Genomic DNA, 11,277 nt, shown 5'->3' on the forward strand with positions numbered 1-11,277 from the left:
AAGGTCTTTAATTCCAATGTTGGTGGTTCTACTAGGGATGGTTGCGTTGTTTTTCTTTCTTCTTTTTCTATTGGCTCTTCTTCTTGGTTTGAGATCATTTCTTCTTCCTTGTTTGTTTTTGTTATGATCTCATTACAGGCAAGAACGGAAGCGCTGACATCCTCTTCTTCATTCTCTTCATCAAACTTTTCTTCCTCAATCAAATTCTGGTCATCATCTGAGTCATGCAGGTCTTCTTCATCCGGAAACTTCATAACACGAATTATGTTAAACTTAAGCTTCTGTCCGTTGATGCTCAAAGTGATTTCCCTTTATGCACATCAATCTGAGCATGACTTGTTGATAAAAATGGTCGCCCCAGAATGATGGGCACATCTTTGTCGGCCTCGTAGTCCAAAATGATGAAGACGGCTGGTAGGATAAAATTGTCAATGGTTATCAGTACGTCCTTCACTTTCCCTCTGGATGCACCAGAGATCTATCGGCAAGTTAGAGAGTCACCGTTTGGGTACAAGGTGCCCCACATTCAGCTGCCTAAAGATTGAAAGAGGCATCAAATTTATGCTGGCTCCCAGGTCACATAGAGCTTGCCTGATGTATAGCCCTCCTATGGAGCAAGGAATAGTAAAGCTCCAGGATTGCTCATCTTCGGTGGAATGATTGATTTCGAACTTTGCGTTAAAGCTACCGTGGAAAACTTACCAGCTCCCCTCTTCTTGGTTACCATATCCTTCAAAAACGTTGCGTAGGTAGGCATCTCTTCAATCGCTTCACTGAAAGGAATATTAATATATAATTGCTTTAACATAGACAGAAAATGTTAGTACTGTACCTCTTCGTTCTTCTTCTTCCTTAGTCTCTTTGGGAAAGGGGATAACTACACTTTCACGGTCCCCGTCTCATTTGGCTTTGAGGTCGACGCAACCTCTGGTTCTACTGCTTCTTTTCCTCCTTCTTTTTCTTGCGTCACCGCAATTCCAGGTTCAGCCGCAATGTGAGCTGTCCAACAAAGCTCATTCTTTTCTTCCTCCACCGTCTTCCCACTTCGCAATGTCACAACCTGACATTTCTTTTTACCTGATCCTCCCGGATTGCGTAGGAGTTCTGTTGAACTCAGCAGAGCCTCTTGTGGTCTACTCTTCAGCTCACTCGCAATCTGGCCCATCTGTAATTCTACATTGTGGATGGACGTAGCTTGACTTTGAAGCACAATTTCGTTTTTCTCTATGTATTGCTTCAATAGGCTTTCCAAGGAAGAGGATTGCAGTGGTTGTGAGCTACTTGCTTGATTGCTCGTTTAACCGTTGTTGCGTGGGAAATCCTGGTGGCCCTTCTTTTTGCGCCACGGGTTGGAAATTCTGTTGCTGATTCTTCCAAGCAAAATTAGGGTGGTTTCTCCACCCGGGGTTGAAGGTATTCGAAAAGGGATTATTTTTTACAAAGTAAACGGATTGTGGATTTTGCAGGCAATCTTCCATCTCGTGCCTATCATCGCAAGTCGCACACCTTGCGTGTTTTAACTGATTGCGTTTATTTGCCCATTTTGCGGTATTGGGCTGCTGATTGCAATTCCCTGGATTAAGTTTATCATTGCGGTCATCTGATTTTGTAGTGAAGTAATAGCACCATTACTTGCATCATTGTCTTTGATTCTCAATCTCTGGTCACTCTCTCTCCAATCTTCGTGGTTCTTATAGATGCAATCCAAGATATTCTTCGCTTCGTCATACGTTTTATCAAGCAGACCACCAGCGGCTACCGTATTGGCAGTGGTCGGCGAAGTGGGATTCAAAGCATGATAAAAAGTTTCCATTTGAAGGTAGTCTGGCAAACCATTGTGTGGACAATCCTTAACCAACCTTTTAAACCTCGCCCAGGCATCACTGAGCGATTCGTCCATGTCTTGTTCAAAATTTGTAATGAGTTTCCTTTGTCTGGCATTCTCAGTGGGTGGAAAGTATTTCTTCATAAACTTCTCCACGACCTGTTCCCATGAAGTGATCTCTCCCGGTTTGAGAGAATACGCCTAATTTCTTAGCCTGGTCACAGAGAGAAAAAGGGAACAAAGTTAGTCGAACTTCTTCGGCAGAGATGTTTGGGAACATAAAAGTATTGCAGATTTGAATAAAGCTTCGGTGATGGGCGTGCGGGTCCTTGCCACGCCTTCCTTTGAATTGTCCTGCAGTCTGGATCATCTGTAGCATCACTGGCTTCATTTTGAATCTGCTTCCATCGAGGGCAGGCCTCATGATTCCTGGAGAGAAATCATAGAGGTTTGGAGATGCATAGTCCCTAATGGGTCTATTGTGATCGTTTGCCAGCATGATTGGATTCGCCATGACATTGTTATCATTTGGTGCTCCGTTTTCAGGCTTCTCCGCCATCTCTTCTTTATCTGACTGTGGTTACTGTTGGCGGTTTCTCAGTCTCCGTCTAAACATTCTCTCAATCTCCAGGTCATAATTCGCCAGAGATTGAGAGTCTACAAAGAAATCAGAAAAATTACCGTTAGAACACTATTTTGTCGAAGTTCCCGGCAACGACGCCAAAAACTTGATGCTTGATTTTATGAAGTGAATTATGGATGATATGCGATGGTGAAATTGCGTTGTGAACTCAAGTTTCCTCAGCGAAATCCAAGGGTAAATTACACTGAGTTTCCTAATAAGTCCAAGGTCGAACTTAGGGACTTGTGAAAACAGGTTGCGTTGGTAATTTTTATGAAAACTTTGCGGTAATCGGATAAATAAATAAGTTGTTGGGATTTTGTTTTTGCGTTAATGAAAAATAAAAAAATGCGGCGGATTTGAGAAAAGTCAGTTGTGGGATAGATGCATTTAGTATGCGGTGAACGGGTTGAGAAGGTCTTTAGCTATCGTTACCTGGGAATGCGTCAAACTATGCGACCATGCTACAACCATGCACAACAAGTCATTTTCCAATGCAAATGTGATGCTCCTAAGTCTAGGACGCATGTGTTGAATGCAAAAGTGTCCATAGAGATTATTCCTAAGTCTCTACTCTTGTCCTATACAATGATGCAAGATGCATGAAAGCAAGGTGGCCACACACAATCATATCCTATCTCTAGGATGCATGGGATGCGTTAATAGCAAATAGAGCTTATTCCTAAGCGCCTATCTCTTGATTTTGTGTTCTAATCAGACTCTCCCGAACTTAGATTCTAACCTGACTTTCCCAAGCCTAGATCCTGTCCACAAACTACCCTCTCGAGTATCTCTAATGGACGAATGAAGCATACATAATACAAGATAATCACATAGAATGGAGATTCCCAGTCATGCTAGCTAAGTTATTCTCAACCAATTCAATAGATTTAGCTACTCATGCATAAATAACAGAGAGTGAACAGATATAGAGAAGGAAATTCCATTTTTATAAATGAGTGAGTACAAAATAACAATGGAAGATAAAGGAAGAGAGCCTGGTAGCAATTCCTTGTTGACTGAGGCTTTTACACTGTCAATCTCTATTCGGTTCCAAAGATATTCCTGCTTCTGTAGGCGTCGACCCTCTCTCTGTTTTGGTAGTTTTCGGCGGTCTCCCAAGCTTACTGGAACAATCTGTCAGCACAACCTTCTTCTCTCGCATCCGCCTTAAAGTAAAAGAAAATCTAAAAACCAGGCTAAACTCGTAAGATGGTGAACTCGTGAACTAATTAACCCCTTTTCTGAAGGATTGCCTTGGTATTTATAGAACATCCAGGGTGAAAGGCGGCTTCTCTCTTATGATTGTACAGATGGGACGGCTTTAATTCCTGATTGATGCGCCGAATATTTGTCACTGAAAAGTTGAATGTACTTGTGATCGTTATCGGCTGTTAACTTAATTCAGATTCGACTGTCATCAGCTTTCTGTCCCATCGCAATTAATTAGCCTTTCACTGAGATGCGCCCACCAAGTTACGCAAACCAAGTTGCGGAAATTCTTCTTGAGCAAATGTTTACGAGCACAATCATCGCAAAGCCTTGCGGTGAAGTTGCGCTCGACCGATGATTTCCTATGATCGCAATTTCCCCCTTGCGTTCACGCATAATCTGCATAAAAAATACAAAAATCAACTGTTCCAATGCGATGAACACATGCGACCGCAATATTATGAATATGATGCTTTTTTAATGCAATTTATCATATTTTATCAATGCAAGCCAACATTGTTTAAGAACTTAACACTATGATAACGTGCATTTCTGCCCGTTATCAATAACCAAAATGGTTTGTAGTATATCGATATAGGAGGGAAACCTTATCTTGGTAACACTACGGATGCGGCCCACTTTGTGGAATACTTACAAGTGTTGTGACTTGCTACAGATGGTCTGATCCTGATCATTCGTGTAGAGACATATGAGTGGCGACGTCCTATACAAAGAGTTTGTATAAGACCCGACCACAAAGTATTCGTTATATAACGTCATTCATGAAAAAGACTTCACTTCACTAGAATGACCATAGGTAACATGACCTCAATCCTGAATGAGTTGGGAACTCCATCCATTGAGGGCGGTCTTTTGATTTGCATAGGTACGAGTGGCCAGGTCGCCGACTCAAACCTACTACTTTGGGGGTTTGTCTGATTTGGGAGTTGGGAACTCAGCTACATAAGATGGAATTCACTCCTTCCCCGAAGTAAGGGTAAGTAGATAGATTGATCCCTTTAGGGCTGATCCCAAGGCACACCTTCTCATGGCCTGAGAGGTGTCCACACATAGTCCATAATGAAGGGAATGGGGTAGTGGTCCTTCTTGGTTGCCACGTTGAGCTTCCTATAGTCCATGCAGATGCGCCAGCCCATGACAGTCCTTGAAGAAATGAGCTCATTATTATTATTGACTATCACTGTTGTTCCCCCTTTCTTGGGAACGCATTGGACTGGGCTTACCCAGCTGCTGTCGGATATAGGATAGATTATTCCTGCATCTAACCATTTTAAGATTTCTTTCTTTACCTCCTTCATTATGGGGTTCAGCCTTCGTTGAGGCTCAATCGATCCCATCTTCCCTTCTTCCAACCTGATTTTATGCATGCAATAAGATAGGGTGATGCCACGGATGTCCGTTAGCGTCCAACCTATTGCACGCATATGCTTTTGCAGCATCTGCAAAAGAGAATGTTCGTTAGGCTTGGTAAGATTCGCGGAAATAATTACAGGTAAAATTTTATTTGTTCCAAGGAAAGCATATTTAAGGTGACTAGATAATGGTTTTAGTTCAAGTTCTGGTGGTTCCTCTAGTGATGGACGCGTTAGTTTTGTCTGCCGCTCACTCAGACTTGGCAGCTCTGGTTCTTTCATGTTTTCCTCCAATGCGAGGACCTCGCATACTTAGGTCACTTCTTCTTTAGGCAACTCTATTCTGTTCAGTTGACATTCTTCACTATCCGGGAACTTTAATGCGTTTAACATATTAAACTTTACTTCCTGATTGTCTATGCGCATAGTCAATTCTCCCTTATGCATGTCTATCAACACTTTCCCAGTGGCTAGAAAGGGGTGTCCAAGAATAATTGGTACATCCCTGTCCGCTTCATAGTCTAAGATGATGAAATCTGCTGTGAATATGAAGTTGTCAACTTTTACCAAAACGTCTTCAATCTTTCCTTCAGGGTACTTGATCGTTCTGTCAGCGAGTTGAAGAGTAACAGAAGTGGGTTGTGCTTCACCAATTCCCAATTTCTTGAAGATTGAGAGTGGCATGAGATTAATGCTTGCTCCCAAATCACACAACGCATGTCCCACATCCAACCCTCCGATCGAACACGGGACTGTGAAGCTTCCTAGGTCCTTCTGTTTCTTGGGTAATCTATTGCTTACTAACGCATTGCATTCCTGCGTTAGCACAATTACCTCCGTCTCGTTGACTCTTCTTTTCTTTGTCAAAATGTCCTTAAAAAATTTGACATATTTTGGGATTTGCTCCAAGGCTCTACAAGTGGAATATTGATGTGCAATTGCCTCAGGATTTCAAGAAAACGCTTAAATTGTTGTTCATCATTCTTTTTCATCAAGCGTCTAGGGAATGGTGCATCCAGCGGCACCACAGGTTTTCTCGTGTTAAACGTGCTTGGCTCTGAATGGCTTGTGGATTCATGCGTTCTTTCTTCTTGAACTTCTAATGCCATTGAACGTGTGTTGAGTTCTTTTGAAGGATTGTTGTTTCTTGGATTCATGGTTCTTTCTTCAAGAGCTTTGCCACTTCGCAATGTCACCGCGTGCATTGCTCCTTTCCATTGTTATTCCCCGGGGTTTCAGTGTTGCTAGGCAAGACTCCAGGCTGCCTATTCTTCAACTCACTCGCTATCTGCCCCACCTGTATCTCCTGGCTTTTCAGCAACGCGTCATTCTTGGTGATATACTTCTTTAATAGGTTTTCAAGCGAATATGCTGAGCTCGACGCGTGACCTCTTCTATTAAAGGACTGTTGGTGCGGCTGATGCGTTGGCTGGAATGCAGGCGATGGTCCTTGCCTTTGCTGCTGGTTCGCCCCTGGGTGGTGCTCTTGTTGATTTCCTATCCAAGAAAAATTTGGATGGTTCCTCCATTCGGGATTATATGTATTTGAAAATGGGTTGTTTTTAATGAAGCATACTAATTGCAGATTTTGTGGGCAATCAGAGTAGGAATGAGGATCTCCATAACCCACACAGCTAACCATGGGTTGCATGATTGTGTCTACCTGATTTACCTTTTGCTGAGTTGATGCGTTCCCTAGTGACATGTTCTGCAAAAGGTTTGTCATAGTAGCCACTTGTGCAGAGAGTGTGGCTATTGTGTTGGAATCGATAGAATTCACATTTTGAGATCGCCTCTTCCTGTCGGGCTCTTGCGTCATAAGTATCGTCCACCCATTCCATGTTGTGCTTAGCAATGCGGTCTAATATTTTCTTAGCTTCAGTATACGATTTATCCATAATACCACCAGCTGCAGTTGCGTTGGTTGCCATCTGAGATGCTCTATTCAATCCACCATAAAAAGTCTCCATCTAGATGGTTAGTGGTAATCCATGGTTCAGCTTTTTCTTGCTCGAAGTTCATGATCTCTCATCACCTCCTTGCGTTGGTGGTAGGTGGGAAGTATTTTTGCATGAATTTCTCCACCAACTTCTCCCAGGTTGTGATTTCACCAGGCTCTAGAGAGCTTACCCATTGCTTTGCATCATCACGCAAAGAATATGGGAACAAAGATAGCCTGATCGCTTCTGGGGTGATTCCAGGAATCACAAATGAGTTGCACGTTTCTAAGAAACGTTTCATATGGGCGTGAGGATCTTCTCCACGACCACCCCCAAATTGTCCAGCAGTTTGGAGCATTTGTAGCATCACAGATTTTATTTCAAATCTTGTCCTATCTGGCCTTCGGTGTATGATCCCTGGTGAGAAATCATACAATACAGGAGACGCATACTCCCTCATGGGATGTGTACTACTGTTCGCTATTAGGATAGGATTTTGCATAGCGTGGGCCAGTTGTTGAGCTAAGTTCTGATTTGCCTATTCGTCCGCCATTTCTTGTTGCCTGTTTTGTTGTCTGAGAAGTTGTTGCCTTAACCTATGATGACGATTAGATCGATTTGTTCATCGGAAGGTCCTTTCAACTTTGGGGTCGTATATAAGTTTAGGAGTGCTTTCCCTGCTCATAAACATTCACAAGCTTAGGCTTAGCTCGTAATACTCCCTTGGCTGAAGTGTTCCTTTAAAAGATACAAGCAAAATTTTTGGTTAGTTTTGTTGCTGAATCCCTGGCAATGGCGCCAAAAACTTGTTTGTTGCTTTCGTGATTCGAGCTAGGAGTGTATTGTATAAAATAATTTGAAAAAATAAGTTCTAAGTATAAATGATGCATTAATGCTTTGATGCGTTGTATTCTTAATGTGGTGATGCGTTAGAGATGTGCAACAGAACGCATGACAGTCCTCTATTGACGTTCAAGTTTTCCTAAATCAGACCCAAGTATAAATCCAATTTAGGTTCCTGGTAAGTCCAGGGTCGAACTAAGGGATTCAGATTAAGCTAACGCAAACCTTGCGTTGTAGCTGTTGTAGGGATATCCTAAATGTATGGAGAAATGTGTTATTTACACTAAGGTGCTGTGTGTGTGCAAGAAGATACAAAAAGGTTGAGTAGAGAATGATGAGTCGTGTGGAAATGGATTTTAATGCAAGTGGTATGCGTCGATCTAAGATGGATGTACACGAACTAGAATGTGATGAATGAGATGATTTGTTTATCTTTGTTTATGTGTTAGACTTTATTCAACACTTCTCAATGCGTATAACATACAAAACCTATCTGTAGGATGCATGCGTAAAATACAGGATGCAATAAACATCAATAAGTCTATCTCTAGATATACTATGCATTCTAACTCGATGCTGGCTTACTTTCTCTCGAATAGTCTAAGCTAAAGATGCTTTTACCAAATTTTGTTGGCTTAAGCATTTGAAATGGAATTTTGCATGAAGTATAGATACATCCAACATAAACAAGAAATAAACAATGGCAAAGTGTGATAGATCAAATATGTGAATTTATAAAGAAGCAGATTGTCTTTACAAAAGCAATACTTAATCAGATGAAAGGATGAAAGCGATAAATAAGATGAAAGGAAAAGAGTCAAGCCGCAGAGTACAATCTCTTGTCCTTTTTGGCTCAATTCTGGTTGTGTACAATCACTTGTATAAGAATTGGACGAAGTGTCTCTCTCAAGCTCGGCTTCCTCCGCTCCTTGATCGGCGGTGGTGGTGGTTCTCTTCCCTTCTGCTCTTCTTGGCACCACAACACAGCTTTAACAATTTAAAACTACGACTAAGCTAATATTGAGAGTGAGAAGTTGAAATTTTTTGAACTTCGAACTCTGGAGGGATTTCTTCTATTTATAGGCGTTGGTCTTCTCCAGCTTGATGATGAGCAGCATTAAAGTCCATGCCCTGGTCAGTCGCCTGACATTCAGATGCTTTTCAGACGCCACCTGCTGTAGGTGCCCATGCTTGCAAGTGGAGATTTGACACAAACAGCCTGAATCAATGAATCTTCCTTGCATTGAATCCCTCCGGCGCATGGCCCATGAGTTAGACCTTGCCTGCGACACTTCTTAATCATGCGTTAGCCTCTTGTTGAAATCCTGCAATATAGTGCGTTAGTGCCACGATACTTTAGTAATAAACATTCTTTTGCATGAGTTTGCTAATGTTTGAGTAATTCCATGCGTTTCTTCTAAAAATGAGGAGAATTTATCATTAAAAACCTTAATTGTTCCAACTTAAGAACCACAATAACTTGTATTTCTACAAGTTATCAGTTATCGTACTGATGATTGATTATATTCGATGGATACAGAAATATATCGCTAGTAAGGAGAGTTCAGCTGTTTGTCTTTAGTGGAATGCCTGGCAGTTAACGGATAGTGGATCTCGTGGCTAAAGAGTTTAGTAAGCTATTCACGTACCATTGGAGCTTCGAACCATAGGTCCATAAGGTCCCCTTGGTAGCTTGGATTCAAGTTGAGAATCAGTTTTTGGGTTAGTTTGAAATGTTCAAATGGACAAGAGAAAGTTCGATTATATATGATATGATTGAACTGGTTAATTATATATGATATGATTGACTTTATATATGAGATACATTAATTGGAGAAAATTCGATATAAATATGATTTATATCTAGTGGAGGAAAAAACACTATGGTTGATATATGATATTAAACTATAGGTTAATGAATATAATATGATTATATTTATTATTTATTAATTGGACAGTTATGGGATAATTGGCCGCCATTTTCTCTGTAACCATGCGTTAGTGGGAAGTTCCATTCGGTTTTCGTAACTGAAGAATAAAATGAAAATTGTTTTCATTTTGCAAAAACCATGGTTAATTGCTCACGGTGTATTTTTCTTTCTATCGCTTAGTAAATCAGAGCCTATACGATAGCTTATTTTACTAAATGATTGCTTACACGCGCGCGACTTCTATTAAACGATCGCTTACCTTTTCCTACACGATCGTGTACCTCTCCTAAATGATCAAGCACTTTGTCTATACGAGAGACGTGTCTTTCTCCCACTTGCTTGATCGTTGTATACGATCTCTTTTCCTCATTTCCTCTACCAAATCTTAACAGAGCCCACTCTTTGGATACAGTCCAAGAATACTAAGGGTTCCAAGTGGTGGTGTCATCCTCATTCTTCTCTGTTCGTGTGGAGTACGTTCGTGGTAGACGGTCAGTTGTTGTTCTAACGAGAGCGCGAGGAGTCTGTTCACTTAGCGAGAATGAGCTTTGTCGAGAAGAAAGTCTTCAACTGGTAAGTTTCCTTATTCTCGTATTTATTTATCTCTAAGCATGCCGGTAATTTAGCAGTTTGATGCATATCATTTGTTTGAATGTAAATGTGGAAATTCTGTCACAATGTTTTTGGAAAGATCCGCTTCCGCTCAGCGGTACTCTTGTATAAGAGTTCCTTTAATTGGTATCAAAGCCAGGTTGCTGATATTCCAAATTCATTGCTGCAAAGAATTGCATTTACATTCTCAGTGGGTAAAAGCATGTCTACTCTCTGTTTTAATTGTTAATTCATTTGTGGTGTGTGGATTAATGGAGTTTTTGGGATTAAACCTCGGTTTATTAAATTCGTTTACATTTCAAGCTAATTGTAAAGGCCCCTACGTTTTTGGGCATTATTAACTACTATTGAGTCTGTGAGTCGTTTGTAAAGAAGCTTCGTAGCAAGGGTTACTATTCTTCGAGGATGAAGACGACCAAGCATTGGTCGGGTCGTGTAGACAATGTGTAGACGATCATTGAGTATCGAATACTCGGGAGTTGTATATCGTGCACGCACTAGACGATTTTATAGCTTAGCAAGCTTCATCGCTTAGTTACTGACTATACGATCGTGGAGTAAATCACGTAGTAAATCGTTTACCTTTTGCTCGTTAAGTGATCATCTAGACAATCGGGCTTCATAGCTTCTTTGTCGTCTTAGCGATCGTTTAGCATCGTTTTGTGCGCTACACGATCGTTTACCTGGAGGTGTTTAATAAACGATGGGAGCTTCGCCCGGTAATTCAAATGCCGATTTTCTTATGAACCGATTTTCTTGGTGGAAAAAAGTAATAGATAGATTTTTTCATTCCGATTTTAGAGGTGGTTCATCCCGGTCCATTAATCTGTGTTATGTATTAGATGTATGTTTTATTTATATGTCATATGGTATGCCATATAGAAAAATCCCAACTTAGATTATGCATTGGTCATGCATC

The 11,277-nt window shown here is 41.1% G+C and overlaps 1 non-coding gene across 1 annotated transcript; it reads left to right on the forward strand.

The window, feature by feature from the left end:
* Positions 1-1,829: 1,829 nt before the first annotated feature.
* Positions 1,830-1,936, forward strand: LOC120068616 (small nucleolar RNA R71). The gene has a single exon (XR_005479254.1). It is a non-coding gene; the product is annotated as a small nucleolar RNA R71 (small nucleolar RNA).
* Positions 1,937-11,277: the final 9,341 nt, after the last annotated feature.

The sequence above is a fragment of the Benincasa hispida genome, chromosome 12, assembly GCF_027475165.1.
Source record: "Benincasa hispida cultivar pf3 chromosome 12, pf3_genome.v1.1, whole genome shotgun sequence".
Lineage (NCBI taxonomy): Eukaryota > Viridiplantae > Streptophyta > Magnoliopsida > Cucurbitales > Cucurbitaceae > Benincasa > Benincasa hispida.